Source organism: Vulpes lagopus, chromosome 15, assembly GCF_018345385.1.
Source record: "Vulpes lagopus strain Blue_001 chromosome 15, ASM1834538v1, whole genome shotgun sequence".
In the NCBI taxonomy this organism is placed as follows: domain Eukaryota; kingdom Metazoa; phylum Chordata; class Mammalia; order Carnivora; family Canidae; genus Vulpes; species Vulpes lagopus.
The window spans coordinates 14,758,033-14,776,348 of record NC_054838.1 but is presented as its reverse complement, the minus strand read 5'-3'; the positions used below and the strand labels follow the sequence as shown (position 1 = coordinate 14,776,348).

At 50.9% G+C, this 18,316-nt stretch overlaps 1 non-coding gene across 1 annotated transcript; it reads right to left on the bottom strand.

Moving 5' to 3' along the window:
* Positions 1 to 17,908: 17,908 nt before the first annotated feature.
* LOC121476703 lies at positions 17,909 to 18,021 on the bottom strand. Its single transcript, XR_005983993.1, has one exon. It is a non-coding gene; the product is annotated as a U5 spliceosomal RNA (small nuclear RNA).
* Positions 18,022 to 18,316: the final 295 nt, after the last annotated feature.

Here is an 18,316-nt window from a genome sequence, read left to right as displayed (position 1 = left end):
TTAAAATGAAAATATTTAAAAGTAGCTGTGTGATGTTGAAGAAGCCATTTCTCTTTCCTGAGTGTCCGTTTACGTTCCTACGGGATAAGGCAACGGGACTGGATTCACGGCTTTTAGGTTATGTTCCAGAAAACAGTTCACTGGGAAGAGCTTCTTCTAACCTCATGTCTGCAACTTGAGTGGCCAGAATTTTTTTTTTTAAATTATTTTTTACTAAAAATTATTTTACATATTTGGCTTCAGCATAAGGTTTTCTTTTCTTTCTTTTCTCTCCCCTCCCTCCTTCCTTCCTCTCTCCCTCCATCCTCCAACTTCCTTCCTTCCTCCTTTCCCCTTCTTCCTCCTTTCTTCCTCCCGCCCTCCTTCCCGCCTTCCATCCTTTCCCCTTCCGCTTCCAAAATCCTAAATTAAAACAGGAAAAATACCCCTCACTGCTAAATAACCCCTGACATCCTTCTTGCTGTCGTGCCCACACCGTGTGGATGTGTGCTATTTGCTTAATGTGTGTGCACTCCGCTTGCACGCTTTGGGTGTGCATGAGGGCCTGAGTCCAGATTTCCCTTGTAGAGAGAATCAGCAATCGCCTGTAGCCTGCTTGATCTTGGTTTCGAAGTGTGCGCTCCGAGATGACCATTCTTAAGAGCAGCATTCCTGAGTCTGAGTAACCTCTGGCAGCCAAGGGCTGAGTTAGAAATTCAAAAACCGGTCCAGGGAAAAGCTCTTCCCCCAAATGCTGCAGTGCTTGCGATGCACGTGTGACGGGCGGGCCTGGGAAGAGGAGGGTTGCGGGACAGTGCCACCTTGTGGCCCCGCGGTCACGCTCCCGATGGAGCCTGCCCGGCCCCTGCAGGGTTGAGCTCCTGGCAATGGGGAGTCTTAATTTATCGGGAAGGGACGGGCGACAAGTGGCATCCTCTGTCCAGAAACTCAAAACACATGTGAGGAAGGGAGGCCCTCACCCCTCACCTTGCCCTGGGCCTGAGCCCAGCCCGGGGCCCTGACTGAGCCCTCCCATGCCTGGCCCAGGGTTGCTGGGAAGAGGAAAAGAAAATTTTTTTAAAAAGAGATTTTATTTATTTATTCACAAGAGACACACAGAGTCAAGAGGCAGAGACACAGGCAGAGGGAGAAGCAGGCTCCATGCAGGGAGCCCGACGTGGGACTCGATCCCAGGACTCCAGGATTACACCCTGGGCCAAAGGCAGGCTCCAAACCATTGAGCCACCCTGGGATCCCAGGAAAAGAAATGTTAAGTCCAGGGCCTGGTGCATGGAAAGTCCTCAGAGGTTCCCACGTCTGTCCTCACCCTCTTCCACTCGGTGGACCAGACACGGGGTGACGACCGGCTCAGCCAGTGTCGGGACTCAGCCTGGTGCCGCGCTGTCCCGCACAAGTACAACACGAGCCGCAGATGCAAAACTCTAATTTGGTCTAATATTTTCTGGTAGTTGCACGGAAAGATGTCAAAAGAAACAGGTGAAGTTACTTTTAATATCTTTTACTTATTCCAAGATATCATTATTTTGTATTTCAACATGCAATTAAAAGAAAAATCAGGGGTGCCTGGGTGGCTCAGTGGTTGAGCATCTGCCTTTGGCTCAGGGCGTGATCCTGAGGTCCTGGGATCGAATCCCGCATCGGGCTCCCTGCATGGGGCTTGCTTCTCCCTCTGCCTGTGTCTCTGCCTCTTTCTGTATCTCTCATGAATAAATAAATAAAAATCTTTTTTTTTTTTTAAAGAAAAATTAGGGACGCCTGAGTGGCTCAGTTGTTAGGTGCCTGCCTTCAGCCCAGGGCGTGAGCCAGGAGTCCCAGGATCCAGTCCCAAATCGGGCTCCCTGCATGGAGCCTGCTTCTCTCTCTACCTCTCCTTCTCTTTGTCTCTCATGAATAAAAAAATAAACAAATCTTAAAAAAAAAAAAAAAAAGGAAAAACCAGTAGTGAGATATTCTATGTTCCCCCACCCCCAACACCCCGATACTAAGTCTTTGAAACTCGGTGTGTATTTCACACTCGGAACACACGTCCCGCCACAGGCCCTGCCCCTCGGGGAGCCCTGGAGCTACTCCTCCTGTCGCTGACTCGCAGCGTGCCCTCGGGCCCACCCATGTACCCACTCCCTAATGTGGGTCCCCTTGTCTTGTTCTATGAAATATGGGGCTGGGCTGCTGACCTCTGATATTTCTCCCTGGAGGGAAGTTTTACGATCATAAAATGAGGCCTAAGTGGTTAGTGCCCTGCCCCACTGGGCGGCCCTCCGGGGTTGGCAAGAGGCCTTGCGAGAGCTCTGGGATATGCAGGCAGCGCTTCCAGTGGGAGGGAAGTCAGTTATTCGTGTCATGTCTCCCCCAACCCTGCTTCCCGAGGATTGCCAGAGGCCAGCCTGACTTCGGTCCCCGGACTCCAGAGCTCCAGATGCCGCTGACTGCAGCCCCCGTGAAGGATTCCCTGGCCTCCTTCCGTCTTTTCTGGGCTCTGGATTCACCCTCAGTGGGCTCCTCTAACGTCTGGAGCAAGACAGAGCTCTGGGCCCCCCTGAGCACCCTGAAAGCAGGCCTCCTTGGGTGCTGCGGGGAAATCGTGTGAGGCTGAAGTCTGAGCCGCATGAGCCTCAGCCAGGTGTCTACCGTCCATGGGGGATCCGGCTCTCCCACAGACGGAATTAGAGACTCAAGTCAGCTTAGGAAGCCCCATCTGCGTGCAACAGCTCCTCGCCCGCACACCTGGGCAGAGCGAGAGTCCTCAAAGCACAAACGCCTCTGTATCTCACTCCCTTCTTTGGGGACCCCGACCGGTTAAGTAGGAGTTGATGGAGACCATTGGCCAATCCCTGCAGCTTAGCAATGGGGGGCTGAGGCCCAGAGAAGACGAATGTTGCCAGGTCATGGGACCAGCCCGTGACAGAGACTCTAGCCCCCATCCTGGGCTCTCCCCTCCCCTCCCCTCCCCTCCCCTCCCGGCAGCCCTCTCCACCACCGAGCCAGGCAGCTAGCTGTTGCCATCTGCTGCATTTGCTGGCAGCTCTGGGCCTGTCATGGACAGCCTTGGGTAAAACCACTCAAACTCAGAAGCCCTGGAGGTTTGGCTCTGGGTCTGCTGGATGGGGTGGGGGTTCCAGAAAACAAGGTCCTGGGTGAGCTGGGCCCCTTTAACCTCACCCCCAGCTGCCTCAACTCCAGCTCCCTTCCCCATACACATTCTCCTCTTTCTGGACCCCCAGAGCCACCCCCAGCGAACCACTCTCCTTCTTACCTCCGGGCCTTGGCCCTCAGGTAGCTCCCTCTGCCTCTCTGCGGGTGGCCAACTCCTACCCTCAGAGACCTGCCCGGACATCATGTGCTTCTCCCTGTTTCCCAAAGTCACCCTGTTATGTCACCCTGTTAACCCCTGCTGGCTTCTCCCTGCTTGTGCAGGCCCTGGCACAGTTTATTTTTTAATTAAAAAAATTTTTTTTCCAGGATACCTGGGTGGCTCAGTGGTTTAGTGCCTGCCTTAAGCCCAGGGTGTGATCCTCGAGACCCAGGATCGAATCCCATGTCTGGCTCCCTGCATGGACCCTGCTTCTCCCTCTGCCTCTCTCTCTCACTCTCTCTCTCTCTCTTCTCATGAATAAATAAATAAAACCTTAAAAAAATTTTTTTTTCCTGGCACAGTTTAATGATAGAGGTGTGAATGAGGTCCTGGATTCTGGAATGTTCCCATTTCAGACTGGAACAGCACGGGAGCAGCCTCCTCGGCCCCCTCCTCCAGGGCTGCCCGTCTCTCCTTCTCTCCCTTCCTTTCCTAAGTGCCCAGACCCCGCAGGGCCCAGGCTGCTGGGACCTGGGAGGTCTCTGACAGCCCCTGGCTCCTTCTGGCAAGCTCGTGTCACTGGCACTCTGTGGGTGCCCAAGAGGTGGCGCCAAAGTGCTGCGGAGAAGGGCACCCCTGGCTCCCTTGGGGCTCCCACCTCAGGGCCAGAGCCCACCTTAGGTCCTGTTGCGGTGACAGGGTCCCGCTCTCCAATAACTATGGGGCTGCAGGCTCCTTGACATCGAAGGCCAGGAAGGCTCTGCTCATTCCTGGGGCCCCGTGCTCCATCAGGCTGGGCTCCGAGTCACTCCTTGTAAGCCAGCCCCTGCCCAGGCTGTTTGGGGGCACGGGGGACAGAAAGCCATGCAGGGGCTGACAAGGTGCTCGCTGACATGCACTTCCTATGATTTCAGTGTCCTAGGCCGGGAGCTGGTGGAGAGCTTGGCCATTATTCGGAGCTGGCGTGCCTGAAATGGGTTACAGGTTTATGTGGACATTGACTCTCGGCGTCCTGCCCCTTGGGACGGCTGGTGGAACCAGGAGGGTGGGACTCCCTGAGCCAGCTGCCTGTGGCAGAAAGCAGCCTCATTGGTTGCAAAATTATTATTATTTTCTATACAAGGATACCCCGCTTTTCAAAAGTTCACATTATGCCACTCAATGTTCTTGTGAGACTCGCGCTAGTACCTGTTTTGGCCCGCTGAAGGAAACCCAAAGAGGATTTTGGCTTTTATGGAGAACAGCAAGAGGCAGATGTCATATTCAGTGCTTGTTTTGCACGAGCCATTACAGAGGTAACGGGTACCCCAAGCAGAGAGAGCAGCCCTCTCAAACTCCCCCCCTGGGAACGGCGCTCAGCATCCCGGCATCAAGCTGCCACAGCTTTGAACTGGGTCCGTGGGCATCGAGTTTATTCTTGATATATTTTGTGTAGATGTGTCTTAAGGTAGAGAGAGGTTGTTTTGAGGGGACTGAGAGGTTATATTTTGGGCCTAAGTGTATAAATTAATGGTAATGCCTTCTTTGCTTTACACCATTTTGGCTTGTGAAAGCTTTCTTTCTTTTCTTTAAAGATTTTATTTATTTCAATTAATTAATTAATTTAAGATTTCACTAACATGAGAGACACACAGAGAGAGGCAGAGACACAGGCAGAGGGAGAAGCAGGCTCCACGCAGCGAGCCTGATGTGGGACTTGATCCTGGGACTCTGGGATCACACCCTGAGCCGAAGGCAGCCGCTTAAGCACTGAGCCACCCAGGCATCCCTATTTATTTATTTTAGAGAGAGAGACACAGAGAGGACAAACAGGAGGGCAGAGGGAGAGGGAGAGAGAGGGAATCTCAAGCAGACTTGATGTTGAGCCTGAAGCCCGACACGGGGCTTGATCCCAGGGCCCTGAGATCATGACCTGAGCTGAAACCAGAGGTTGGACACTTAACCAACTGGGCCACCCAGGCGCCCTTTGTGAAAGGTTTCATAGGAACGCTCTACTATCGGAGAGCAAACCTGTATTTACTCAGAATGAACGTTATCACAAGCCCTTCTCTCTGGCTATACTGCTCAGAAGGGACGCTAGCCACTAGCCACTAGCCACAGGTGATGATTTAGATTAAAATTACTCACTATTAAATAAAATTCACAATCCACGTGAGCCACATTCCGGGTACCAGTGGCCACACAGCGGCCAGCAGCTCCCATACCAGACAGCACAGGGATGAAGATTTCCATCATTGCAGAAAGTTCTGTTGGATAGCACTAATCTACAGTAAGCTCTAGGTTGCATTAGGGTGTGCTCTAGAACCTCAGAGAGCTCTTGACTCCAGCACACTACCATCCGTTACTGTGGTTGTTATAAGGGAACAGAGAAATGGAATCAGACAGACCTAGGATGAACCCCTGACTTTGCCATTTACTAATTTTGTGGCCCCGGAGAAGTCATTAGCCTCTCTCAGTCTCTTTTTTCTCATCTATGAAATAGGGACAGTATTATCCCGCTCCCCTGGGTTACTGGGAGGATTAAATGAGGTGGGGTAGATGAGTCATCAGATGCAGTGCCTGGCATGTGGTTCTATGGCCAGACCACCCCAACTGACTTTGTCTTCTTACAGCCATCCACCCACAAAAGCCCTTATCTCTGGTCTCTACTGTGTTCAGGCCTGTGTCAGCCTCCACAGTTTATTCAAAGGGAGCAAAGGGCTTAATTCTAGAAGGAGATTGCAATCGAGGCAAGGGCAAGATAAGTGCATGAGGCGGGAGGGCAAGATAAGTGCATGAAGCAACCTGAAAACAATTCTGAGGCAATACACAGGACAGTGTGTCATCCAGTGATGCAGGGCCCGACGGGAAAGGCATTCTGTAGGGCTAGGGGGCTCATCAGACATGTGGTCTGCGAGGGAGCATAGCGTGGGATGGGCAGAGCTGATGGCAGAGGAGTGGCACCGGAGGATGGTGCTGGGCCAGAGGAACAGCATGGGCGAGGGTGGGCGCAGAGGTGGGCGAGGAGGTGGTCCAGGCTAGTGTGCGAGGGGCCAAGGGGGAGTTGAGCCCAGGTTTTTGTGGTGGGGGAGCCACGAGGGCTTGGCAAGAAAATCACTCAGCTCTCGGAAAGCGTGCTTCAATTGCTTGAGTTGGATGAAGCAGGTGGTTGCCGGGCAGGTGAGGCTTTGCGCTGTGGAACGGGGGGAATGTGGCCCTGGCAGCTCCAGTCGGAGGGTCCGGGAGGGAGATCATGAAGTCAAGGTGACTATCAGGGAGATGTGACACCAGAGAGCTGCCGACGTGCCATGGGCTCAGATTGCTGGGCCCCAACCTGCTAACCAGGAAGGGCACTCGGTTGGCTCGTACAAGTAGTCCAGGTGGCAGTGGGCAGTGGGTGGGTGGGGAGAGGATGCAGGATGGAGGAAATACATTCGCAGCATATCCAAATCTGAGCCTCAGCTCAGCTGAGAAAAAGAACTGGGTGAGGCCTGAGACGGGAGGTAGCGGTGAGGAGAGGAGGGAGGTGACTCCAGCCTGGACTAGGGCTCTGGGAAGGGGGCTGGGTACAGATTCACCAAGTGGAAACCCCTCTTCCCATGTGCACATGCCTGTATACCTACACGCTCAAGTACGTGTGGAAAGCCCCCCCAGTTTACATGCATATGCTAATCATATCCAGAGACCCTTAAGGAAACATGCACATGCACATTTATACAAATGCACGTGTACGTGCACATGCAGGCACCCATCAACACACATGTGTGTATACACGTGGTCTCCCCCAGCCGGGCCTCTCCCAGGGGAAGAGCTGGTGCTGGCATTGAGCTCGCAGCAACCGAGCCAGAAGAATCTGTCTTGCCTGGGCACCGAGTCCATTTCTGATGGAGGCTTCTGCAGCCTTTGCTTGTAAACACTATTTATTTTGGAAAGCAACTTCTCTGTTTTCAAATAAAAAGTTGGGACATGTGGTATTGGATTTCCCTGATCTGACATTGACCTAGAAAAATGTGCTGGCAGGAACAGAAAATGCACTGCCCCACTGTGCTGGCAGGCACAAGCGAGTTGCACTCTTCTTGGCTTTGACTGCAAAGGTTAAGGTGCAAGCGAGGGGGTAGCGCTGCCTCCTTGCCTGAGCAGCATTCTCCCTGCAGGGTAGGGGCAGGGAGGGCGGGGGTGGGAAACTGAGGCCCGAGTCTGGGGGCTTCCTGAAGGCCTGTGTGCTCAGGGCACGGAAGAGCAGGCTGGTAGGGTAAATCGGAGATGGCTCTGGAGGTGCACCTATCACGGGGGCCAGTGACAGGGCCAGCATGCAGAGAGTGAGCAGCTCCAGCCCAGGCAAAACAGGTATGGGCCCAGCTAGGGGGATCCCCAGAGTCGTCATCAGAGGAATGGGCAACTTCAGATCTGGATGACGCTTGAAACAGGCTCCTGTCCCTTGGAGGAGAACAGGCTTCCAGGAGACAGAGCGGCCAGGACTGTCTGGTGAAGGTCACGGTCTGCTACAGGCCGGGGAGGCAGGGGGTGCTGGGTACTAGTTGTACCGAGTCCAAGGCAGGAGCTCTGCATCGTGGTGGGAACATGAGCACCCACAGTCCCTTAGGGGTAGGGGGTCCTGACCTGGTTGGCATCAAAGGAGGCTGAAGAAGCAATAGGATCCATCGCCCCCACAGAACCCCTCAGAATCCCTCTGCCCAGTGGGAGACTTAATTCTGTCCTGTGGAGACCAGGTTCCACATTCTGGCCCATTTGCCTCGTGGCCTCTTGTGAGGATGAAATGAGACCGGAGATGTAATGTGGCCAGCCAGGGCTGGTGACACGGTAAGTGCCCAGTAAATCTGAGATCAAACCCTGGCTTCACCACTCACTGGCTGTGTAGACTAGGGCAGCCTACCCACCTGTGCCTTAGCTTCCTCATCTGTAGAAGGCAGGTAATGATAAAACGTACTTCGCGGAACTGTTGGGGACCCAATGAGTCAATCCACGTAAGGCAATGTGGATAGTGCCCAGCACTTAATAAGCACAATGAAGTGTTTACTTATGAATGAAATATTCTTAGTGATTTATTCATGCACGCATGCATAGACTTACTCATTCAGCAAGTATTTACCGGGGGCCTGCTACGTGTGGGACACTGTTGGGGCACTGGGAATACAATGGTGACCGGGAAACAAGCTCCCTGGTAGGTAGAATGATGGCCCCTCCCCTCGCCCCCTCCCCCTTCTACTCCTGGAACACACGCTGTGCTACATGCGGGGGAGGGCTGGAGGGTTTAAGGTTGCAAATCAGCTGGCCCCAGACGGTGATGATCTTGGTGAGGGGCGAGGGGGGCAGGAGCCTCAACAGAATCCCAAGGGTCCTTCTGAGTGCAGGAGAGCCAGAGTCAGACATGTGAGGGCCAAGCAGAGGTCAGAGCGATGGGATTTCGGGCTTTGATGATGGAAGAGGGCCACGGGCCAAGGAGTGTGGGTGGCCTGTAGAAGCTGCAAAAGAGAAGGAGCTGGATTCTCCCCTGAAGCCTCCAGAAAAGAATGCGGCTCCGCCCCTGATTTTAGCCCAGTGAGCCCTCCGCCCTCCAGAACTGTAGGGATAATAGATCCGTGTTGTTTTTAAGCCACGAAGTTTGTGGGAATTTGTTATAGCAGCAGTAGGATACTAACATAAACCCTTCCTCGTGGAGTTTACATTCATATGGGGGGGGGGTGTAGACGGTAAGGAAGTAAATAAGGAAATAAACGCGGTGTGTGGGATGGGCATTTGCTTTCCTGTGTGTGGGGTGGTGGGCCAGGCTGCTGAGCACAGGCGTAGCTGCGGGGGCTTGGGGGGCAGGACAGGCTGGAGGGAGCTTGCCAGTCTGCCGTCCCCCCAGCGAGGGGCACCTGCATCTGTCGTGCCCCTCCGTGTGGCCGAAGGGCAGGGGCTGCTCTGTGCCGGTGCTTCCAGGCCCTGGTGGGGTGCCCGGCCTGGGCTCAGGAGCTGGGGGGCCGGGGAGGGGCAGGTATGAGGGGCTGGTGCAGGAGTTGGGGGGGCTGCTGCCAGAAGCCTGGGGTGATTAGTGTGCTCCCCAGGAGGCCTGCTGGTGAGACTGAGAACAGGAAGATGCAGAATTTGCCAGAGAGAGTCAGGACAGGAGCCCGGAGAGCCGGGCCAGGGGTCGCCTCTGTGAGGACCTCCCCAGGTTTCTGGACTGAGGACACGAGCAGCACCCGGAATCCCTTCTGGGTAGTGTTGCTGTAAACTCCTTTGCCGCAGGCATTGTCACCGCAGCAGGCATTGTCGCCGCATGACCAGTTGGCCCAAAGGCAGTTTTGCAGTGGAAGGAGCTGGCTGGCTCCACTCCTCCACCAACGCAGCTACTGCCTCGGGTATGGCAGCCGGTTGTCTTTTGGGTTTTATGTCTCCACGGACAAAGCTTTTAAAAATATTTTATTTATTTGTTCATGAGAGATACAGAGAGCGAGGCAGAGACACAGGCAGAGGGAGAAGCAGGCCCCATGCAGGGAGCCCCATGCGGGACTTCATCCCAGGTCTCCAGGATCCTGCCCTGAGCCAAAGGCAGACGCCAAACCGCTGAGCCACCTGGGTGTACCCCAAATTTCTTACTTTTATGTCGCAGTAGGCCCTCTTCATCCTTTAACCCCGGGGGTTCTGTTCCCCGCCACCATGGTCTTGCGTGGCCTGGGAGCCGATGATGCTCCCCGTGACCCTTGGCCAAGGTCAGCGGCAGGCGCCCGCGCCACCCTGCCTGGGTCACCCCCGCCCCCACTTCGTGTCCAACCCAGAGATGTCTGATCATGTCCCACGATCTCGTGGTGGGGGAGGGGAGTACAGGACAATAGGACACGTTCATGTAACTTTTATCACCACATGCTGTTGTAACTGTTCTACATTTTTTAAAAAGTCTCTCTCTCTTTTTTTTTTTTAAGATTATTGATTTATTTATTCTTGAGAGAGAGAGAGAGAGGCAGAGACATAGGCACAGGGAGAAGCAGGCTCCATGCAGGGAGCCCGATGTGGGACTCGATCCCGGGACTCCAGGATCCTGCCCTGGGCCAGAGGCAGGCGCTCAACTGCTGAGCCACCCAGGCGTCCCCTGTTCTACTTTATGATGGGTAGTTGCCCACCTCTTCCTGTGGCTGACACAGACTGCACCCCAGGTGTGTGTGTCTGGGACACACCGTCTGCCCAGGGCTGGGTGGCGTCCGCGGCGTCGGGCATCCCCGTGGCGGGTGGGGAGGTGGGTGCTGGATGGGTCTCCGTGCATCAGGCTGGGGCAGGTTGGGGCACGGAGGGCTGCACGGCCCAGGCCCCCGGCCCTCGTCTCACGGAGGATGGGAGGCGGGAGGCGGGGCGCGCAGAGCGAAGGCCAGACTGTGAGCGCATCCCCGGGTTAAGGGGACACCTGGTCACAGGCAGGACCTGGTCACAGGCGGGTCAGCGCCGCAGCCTCCGGTCCGCCTGCACAGGGCCAGCCGCCCGGTGGAGGCCTTCCCAGTGCACGACAGTGCTCGGCTACCAGCACGCATCCTCCTATTCCGGGCACCTGCACCTCTCCTCATGAAGCAATACTTCTATTAACTTTCCTGTTTTGTTTTTTAAGATTTTATTTATTTATTAGTTGGGGGGAGGGCAGAGGGAGAAGCAGGCTCCATGCAGGGAGCCCGACGCGGGACTTGATCCCAGGACTCCGGGATCACACCCTGAGCCAAAGGCAGATGCTCAACTGCTGAGCCACCCAGGGATCCCCTAGGTGTAGATTTGAGTAAATGGTGCCTCGTGGCCTGTGTTAGGAATTCAGGTTGTGCACTGAGCAAGGGCGTCAGTCCAAAGAGTCATCACCCATGTGGCGGATCCACACCGATTTACGCGGGTGTGCACGGGGCAGCTCTGACCCTCTGGGCAGGTGGATGGCGCTCCGCTGCTGCGGATCTTTGACCTGGATTCACAGGGCGCTTGGGCCCGTGCCTAAGCTCTGCGCTCCTGTGTGCTGTCTGCGAATGCTGGACTCCAGCTGTCCTTTGCAGTCTTGCCTCCGGATGGCCTTTGATGCCTGATTCCCAGGCCCCTGAGGCTTTCAACTTGACCTGGTTGCCTCACCGGAGGCGGGTGGGGAGGAGGGGGCGTGCTGTTGGCCGCAGGTGTGCCCCTGTGGTGTGTGTGTGCACGGAGCCGGGGCGGCTGCACAGCAGGCAGAGCTGTGTTAGGTTATGTGGAAATCTACGATCGTGACCTTTCCCTTTTTAACCTGAAGAAGGGGCATCTTTTCCTAATTTGCCTGAAGGTGTCATATGGGCCGTCCAGACCCTGTCCTGGCTCACAGAGATGCGGCCTTTACAGTGTGGTGAGGCCTCACGCTGCACGTCCCTATATAAAGTTCAGTTCTTTAGTAACTAAGGTCCTACTCCCTGGGTCAGCCGTGACTTGGTCTCAGTCTCTTAACCATGAGGCTGGTCCCAGAACTCCGCCCCTGCCTAGTGTCCATTGTATCTGAGCTCACTGCCTGCAGCGCACCTGCCTCTCAGAGTCCCCATCCAGAGGCAAAGGCAGAGTCTACACGGTCATGGATGAGCGGAAAACAGAGTTGAAGGCAGACCTAGGGAAGGGGTAGGGTCTAAACCGGGACAGCCTTTCCGGGGAGCAGTTTGACAATATAGATGGAGGCACATCCTGCAACACAGGGATCCCACTCTTGGGAATTTGTGCTTAAGAGAGAATCAAGGATGTGTGCACAGGTTTTGCTGAAGATGTTAGTGGAAGCACTGTTTGTGCTAGCAGTAGTTGAAAATAACCCAAAAGTCCATCAGGAGAAGGAGCGACTGAATCACAGATGGTCCTCGACTTTCACACATACTAGTGTTCCCAGAAATCCATCCAAATGTCACATGTTTGAAACAGACAATAGTTTATCTTGAAAAACTAATAGCTCTTACAGTTAGGAGAGTTGTTAATATCCTTCTCTAATTTTTTTAAAGATTTTATTTATTTATTCATGGGAGATACAGAGAGAGAGAGAGGCAGAGACACAGGCAGAGGGAGAAGCAGGCTCCATCAGGGAGCCCGATGTGGGACTTGATCCCGGGTCTCCAGAATCAGACCCTGGGCTGAAGGCGGCACTAAACTGCTGAGCCACCCGGGCTGCCCATCCTCCTCTAATTTAAAAACATTGTCCAGTCACGGAATATGCCTGTTAAGACACAATCTTGAATAATAGGTGCCTTGGTTTGGGTATCCCCAAAAGTAACACCTGAGACAGAAATTGGAATGCAGGTAGATGGGAAGCTGGGCTGGAGCACATGGAGATGGGAGAGGCTGAGAGGGTCTGGGGAGACACTCACCAGGTCTGTTCGGGTGGGTCTCTAGATTTTGTATGTTTTCCCTGAATCTTGCTCTTTAATGATTGAACTTACAGATGACAAGCCAATACAGAGGTGCTCATTTGAGAATGAAGATTTCCCACACGATTTCTGATCTTTGTCACAGTTTAATGAGGACTACATCAACATTTCTACATTTCTACTTTCTGCAGGTTTTTATACAATGGTAAGTACCAAATGTAATCTCCAAGTAAGTATGAGGAATGACAAGAGTGGCTAACACTTATAAAAACATACCTGGGTTTACTTTGTCCTCACGGCAATGGTATGGGGTAGATATTACTATTATTGGTACTTTATAGGTAAAGAAATGGAGGCCCAGGGTGGTTAAGTAATTTGCTCAAGGATACACAGCCCTTGGATAGCAAATCTTGGCAGTCTTGCTCCGGAATGCATGCTCCTCATCAGCCTGAGGACATCAGCCATCATCACATGGCAATGCCCAGGCACCTGCTAGAAAGAGTCCCTTGGCTGACTGACTGATCAAAGATTGGACGTGGCATATGAAAGGGAGTGGAGGGGTGTTAGTGCTAATGTACAAAAATGTAGGTTTTCTAAGTTAAATATGTCAACACCGGTGTGGTACAAAATGGTTTATGGCTGTAGCAGGTCGAGATTTTATTTTATTTTATTTTATTTTATTTTATTTTATTTTATTATCATTATTTTTTATAAATTTATTTTTTATTGGTGTTCAGTTTGCCAACATAGAGAATAACACCCAGTGCTCATCCCGTCAGGTGCCCCCCTCAGTGCCCGTCACCCAGTCACCCGCACCCCCCCTGCCCACCTCCCTTTCTACCACCCATAGTTTGCTTCCCAGAGTTAGGAGTCTCTCATGTTCTGTCTCCCTTTCTGATATTTCCCACTCATTTTTTATCCTTTCCTCTTTATTCCCTTTCACTAATTTTTATATTCCCCAAATGAATGAGACCGTATAATGTTTGTCCTTCTCCGATTGACTTATTTCACTCAGCATAATACCCTCCAGTTCCATCCACGTTGAAGCAAATGGTGGGTATTTGTCGTTTCTAATGGCTGAGTAATATTCCATTGTATACATAAACCACAGCTTCTTTATCCATTCATCTTTCGATGGACACCGAGGCTCCTTCCACAGTTTGGCTATTGTGGACATTGCTGCTAGAAACATCGGGGTGCAGGCGTCCCGGCGTTTCATTGCATCTGTATCTTAGGGGTAAATCCCCAACAGTGCAATTGCTGGGTCGTAGGGCAGGTCTATTTTTAACTCTTTGAGGAACCTCCACACAGTTTTCCAGAGTGGCTGTACCAGTTCACATTCCCACCAACAGTGCAGGAGGGTTCCCTTTCCTCCACATCCTCTCCAACATTTGTGGTTTCCTGCCTTGTTAATTTTCCCCATTCTCACTGGTTTGAGGTGGTATCTCATTGTGGTTTTGATCTGTATTTCCCTGATGGCCAGTGATGCGGAGCATTTCCTCATGTGCTTGTTGGTCATGTCTGTGTCTTCCTCTGTGAGATTTCTCTTCATGTCTTTTGCCCATTTCATGATTGGATTGTTTGTTTCTTTGCTTTTGAGTTGAATAAGTTCTTTATAGGTCTTGGAAACTAGCCCTTTATCTGATACGTCATTTGCAAATATCTTCTCCCATTGTGTAGGTTGTCTTTGAGTTTTGTTGACGGTATCTTTTGCTGTGCAGAAGCTTCTTATCTTGAAGTCCCAATAGTTCATTTTTGCTTTTGTTTCCCTTGCCTTTATGGATGGATCTTGCAAGAAGTTACTGTGGCCAAGTTCAAAAAGGGTGTTGCCTGTGTTCTCCTCTAGGATTTTGATGGAATTTTGTCTCACATTTAGATCTTTCATCCATTTTGAGTTTATCTTTGTGTCTGGTGCAAGAGAGTGGTCTAGTTTCATTCTTCTGCATGTGGCTGTCCAATTTTCCCAGCACCATTTATTGAAGACACTGTCTTTCTTCCAATGGATAGTCTTTCCTGCTTTATCGAATATTAGTTGACCATAAAGTTGAGGGTCCACTTCTGGGTTCTCTATTCTGTTCCATTGATCTATGTGTCTGTTTTTGTGCCAGTACCACAGTGTCTTGATGACCACAGCTTTGTAGTTCAACCTGAAATCTGGCATTGTGATGCCCCCAGCTTTGGTTTTCTTTTTTAAAATTCCCCTGGCTATTCGGGGTCTTTTCTGATTCCACACAAATCTTAACATAATTTGTTCCAACCCTCTGAAGAAAGTCCATGGTATTTTGATAGGGATTGCATTAAACGTGTAAATTGCCCTGGGTAACATTCAGGTCGAGATTTTAATCTATTAACTCAGGTGGGCTAAAAACACATTTCATTATTTCCATTGCCTGAAGTAATTTTTTTAAATTTATTTTTAAAGATTTTATTTATTTATTAATGAAAGATGCAGAGAGAGAGAGAGAGAGAGGCAGAGACACAGGCAGAGGGAGAAGCAGGCTCCATGCAGGGAACTTAATCCTGGGATCACGCCCTCAGCCGAAAGCAGACAGTCAACCACTGAGCCACGTAGGCGTCCCAGTAAATTTTATTTTAGACACACCTCACTGAGTGGGGGAAATTAATCCTGATAGGTACGGGGACTGCCTCGACCCTTTTCCTAGGGCCTGGGAAGGTGGATAGGGCCAGATGTTGGTTCAAGGGAGGTGGTGGTAGGGGTTGCAGTGAGGCAGTGGGAGGGTGTCTAAGCTAAGAGGGCCTCCTTGCATTTGCTACCAGGTCACTTGTCCACACCAACTCCTCCATCCTGAGTCCCTCCGAGTCCACTGGCTCTGTGGCAGTGATCCCATGCCCTCTCAGAGGCAAGGGCATCATTTGAATGCCCTTGGCTACACTGAAAGCCACGGCTATTTCCCTCTGCTTTCTGAGAACAGTCACTACGTCTCTGTGTGACGCTGCCCTTTCCCTGATCCAGCCCTACATGAAGAGACTGCCTGGAAGAGGGAGGGGAAGGGAGGAGACAAAATAGTGCAGTAGCACCTGCTCCCGGCCTAGCCCTGCTATTTCTCTTTTTCTTCCATCAAAGAAGTTTTTTGTTTTTGTCTTTGTTTTGCTTTCAAGGGTGAGAAAAACAGCTCTGTCTCGCAACTGTGTAGCTCCACATCTGGTGCTTTACCCATCGCAGATTCCTTTCTGTTCTTGCTATTCTGATTGTCTATTGTGGAATGACAAAGTACCCCGTAAATTATTGGTATAAGACGTACACATTTTATTTTAGTCTAAGGTTGCCAGATAAACTATGATGAATGTTTCACCTGTATATATTTTTATCTTTAAATGTTAAAAACTTAAAATTTATCTTCAAGTACTGTACATAATAAAAAATTTTTTAAAAATTATTTTTGTTTTTTATTTTATTTTTGTTTTTTAAGGATTTTATTTTTTATTTATTCACGAGAGACACAGAGAGAGAGAGAGAGAGGGAGAGAGAATGAGGCAGTGACACAGGCAGAGGGAGAAGCAGGCCCTATGCAGGGATCCCGATGTGGGACTCGATCCCAGGTCTCCAGGATCAGGCCCTGGACTGAAGGCGGTGGTAAACCGCTGAGTCACCGGGCTGCCCATGTAATAAAAATTGAATCCCAGTTAAATTGGGATTTTAGATAAGCAATGTATTTGCTTAAATAGGAGTTTATCCCCTGCAATACTGGGGGTACAAACTATACAATTATTCATTATCAATCTGAAATGCAAATTTAACTGGATGTCGTCTATTTTTGTTTGCTAAATCTAGCAACAGTGTCTTGGTCACAGTTTTGTGGGGCAAGAATTTGAGTAGGGATTGGCAGGGGTGAAGGAAGCTCTTCATGGTGCTTCTTCACATGCGTGTCTGGTGCAAGGGTGCTCCATGGCCTGACATGCCCTCTTCACAGGAAGTCCCATCCTCCAGGGCTTTTCCATGCACGTAGGGGTTTTCAAACAATAGTGGCCTTGGGGTAGGCAGCCTTCTTAACCTGGAGGCTCTGGACCTGGCTCCAGAAACAGGAAATAGAAGCTGTCAGTCTCTTAAGTCTTGGACCTCACAACTGGTACTACATCATTTCTGCCTTATTCTACAGGCAGCATCGCAAAACACGTGGCTTCACCAGGAGGGGACATAGACCCGGCCTCTTAATGAAAGCAGTGGCAAAGAATCTGCAGTTATCTTTAATCGGCCGCCTCCAAGTTTGGATGTCACCTGAGTTTCTTCCTTCCTTCCTTTCCTTTTTTTTTTTTTTTTTAAGATTTTATTTATTTATTCATGATAGACACAGAAAGAGAGAGAAGCAGAGACACCGGCAGAGGGAGAAGCAGGCTCCACGCAGGGAGCCTGATGCGGGATTTGAACCCCGGTCTCCAGGATCACGCCCTGGGCCAAAGGCAGGCACTAAACCGCTGAGCCACCCAGGGATCCCCTTCCTTCCTTTCCTAAGGCCATGATAGCACCTCCATTCACCTGTTGTCGGGTTGGGTGAAGGGTCCTAGAAAAAAAAGCATGATCAGAATACATCATCCCACTATATAACCAAAAAAATGGCCAGGGTCGAATGTTATATATGGATGATTCCCGACTTACAGTGGTTGGACTGTAAAATTTTTAAAAATTTTGCAGTGGTGCGAAAGTGATACACACTCAGTAGAAACCAAACTTCAAATTTTGATGTTTCCCTGCACTGGTGATATGCGGTATGATCCTCTCTCGTGTTGCTTGGGAGTGGCCTGGAGCCACAGCTTCCAGTCAGCCATGCCATCAAGAGGGTAAATGACTGACACCCTGGCAACCATAGTCCTAGAACCATTCTGTTTTTCACTTTGGGTACAGTGTTCAATACATTACACCAAGTATTCATTATAAAATGGGCTTTGTGTTAGATGGTTTTGCCCAACTGTAGGCTAATGTTCGGAGCACATTTAAGGTAAGCGAGGCTAAGCTATGCTAGGTAGGTGTACAGGCGTATCTCTTTTTATTGTGCTTTCCTTTATTACACTTTGCAGCTACCATGTTTTTTACAAATTGAAGGTTTGTGGCAACTGTGCATGGAGCAAGTCTATCAACACAATTTTTATTTTTTTTTTAATTTATTTATTGGAGAGAGAGAGAGAGAGGCAGAGACACAGGCAGAGGGAGAAGCAGGCTCCATGCAGGGAGCCCGATGTGGGACTCGATCCCGGGTCCCCAGGATCACGCCCTGGACTGAAGGCGGTGCTAAACCCCTGGGCCACCCGGGCTGCCCCAGTTCTGTTTTTCGAACCGACAAAGGTGAGACTCGTTAGCTGAGGCCTCAAAAAATTGGATAAAAACTCATAACTGTTCCTCTCCACGGAAATCTTTAGTAAAAGGCGAAAGATTTATGCGATCTGAAGAGAAACGAGTATCAACACAATTTTTCGAACAGCATTTGCTTACTTCTTGTCTGTGCGTCACATTTTAGTAATTCTCATAATATTTCAAACTTTTTCGTTATTTAATTCTTTAAAAAATATTTTATTTATTTGAGAGAGAGAAGAGCACAAGTGGGGAAGGAGCGGAGCGAGGGAGAGAGAGAAGCAGACACCCTGCCCAACAGGGAACCCAATGAAGGGCTCTGTCCCAGGACCCTGAGATCATGACTTGAGCTGATAGCAGGTGCTTAACCAACTGAGCCACTCAGGTGCCCCACTTTTTCATTAT